Source organism: Podarcis cretensis (assembly GCF_951804945.1).
Source record: "Podarcis cretensis genome assembly, chromosome: 1".
Taxonomy (NCBI): Eukaryota; Metazoa; Chordata; class Lepidosauria; order Squamata; family Lacertidae; genus Podarcis; species Podarcis cretensis.
The window spans coordinates 4,893,169-4,894,900 of record NC_137170.1 but is presented as its reverse complement, the minus strand read 5'-3'; positions in this window follow the sequence as shown (position 1 = coordinate 4,894,900).

The following is a 1,732-nucleotide window of genomic DNA, read 5'->3' as shown; positions in this document are numbered from 1 at the left end:
AAAGGACCTTCACCGCCTTCACTGGTTCTGATTTGAAAGAGAGTTAGAGCTGGGTATCATCCGCATTCTGATGATCCAAATCATCCATTTCTTTTATGCAACGAAGCAAGGAAGGTATGTGGTAACAGAACCCTTTTTATCTACTTTAATTGCACTAAACTAAGTTTTGGACATGTACCTGAATCCCTCCCACACGAAACAGTGACAGTCTTGAGGCAACGTGAAAAGAGAACTGTGGATTTCGCCTGAAAATCCTCCACCAATAATCGCAGAGAAAGAGCGAAGCAGCAGCGCTCTCCACACATGCTCAGAGACACCCTCGTCATTACATCCCTCAGTGTTCACAGACCCTGAAAACTGGTCCGACGCGGCAGTCCGAGGTAGGAAAAGTGGGGGATGTCTTAGGAAATCCAGAGGAAAGATCTCCACGCCTCTCCACTCACCCAGAGCTGACGGGGCCGCGTCCCCCGCCACGTGTTTCCAGCTTGCATCTACCAACGGACTCGCGTGAAGGAGACCCACGCGCGTGTAGCGCACAGGGACGCCGCGGAGATCGGGGGCTGCCGCATCGCCCCTTCGAGGGCGAAGCTGGGGCTGCGGTGGGAGGACGGGATCTCGGCCTTGGAGGAAGACGGCTCGGATGACTTCACACTGAACGACGTTGAAAACATTGGCAAAGGTGCTGCACCCCGTGGGAGAGGAGTATCGGGAGGTGCGCTGGGTCCCCGTCGATTCCCCCTGCGCCTTGGGGACTCCGTGGTGGGGGGCAGAATTGGAGATGTCCTCTGGCTTCCCATCAATTCCCTCCCCCACCCCCCCGGCGTGCGCCTTCGGGACGCTGTCGGATGGCGAGGATTGGCGGGGTCCTGGGGTCCCCGTCGATTCCTTCGTGCGCCTTGGGGACGCCATCGTGGGGCTCGGCTGCTGGCGAAGGACTGGGGAGGCCGGCCGACGCTCCGCCCCGACGGGGCACCCGGTCTCTCTCCAGCACCCTAACCGGGAGGGAGGGAAAAAGGATTGTAAGTTGTTCTTATATACAGTGACGGCCGCAAGAATGTTATTGGCACAAAAATGGAAGCGGGAAGACTTACCGACGAAAGAAGATTGGAGGATGAAATTGATGGACTCTGCAGAATTAGATAAAGTAACAGGAAACCTGCGGGACCAGAGACTCACAGAAGATTGGTGTAAATTTACGGACTATTTGAAGAGTCATTGTGATGATCAGATTACATTTGTAGGTTTGCAAGAAGTTTTGTGAGGTGAGTAATTTGAATTATTGCATAACTGGATAAAGAGGAGGATGTTGGTTAAGATAATTAAAGGCAATATGAATTGAAGAAATGCAGAAGAAATGATAAAAATGGGAGATCATCAGAGGTGCTGATGGAAGTCCAAAAAGTTGTATAAGATGTGAAGTTCTGTGGTATGTATAATAATAATAATAATAATAATAATAATAATAATAATAATAATTTATTATTTTTCCCCCGCCCATCTGGCTGGGTTTCCCCAGCCTCTCTGGGCGGCTTCCACAAAGACAAAAAATACACTAAGATGTCACACATATGACAATTAATATGTTTAAAAATTAATAAAAATTATTTTAAAAAAACAACAACAGGGAGGGAGGGAGGGAGGGAGGGAGGTGTCGCCTGGTCCCGCCCCCGCCGGCTTCTCCGCCTCCGCCAGCCTTCCCTCTTGACGGAGCGCGCTGAGCGCAGTCCCTCCG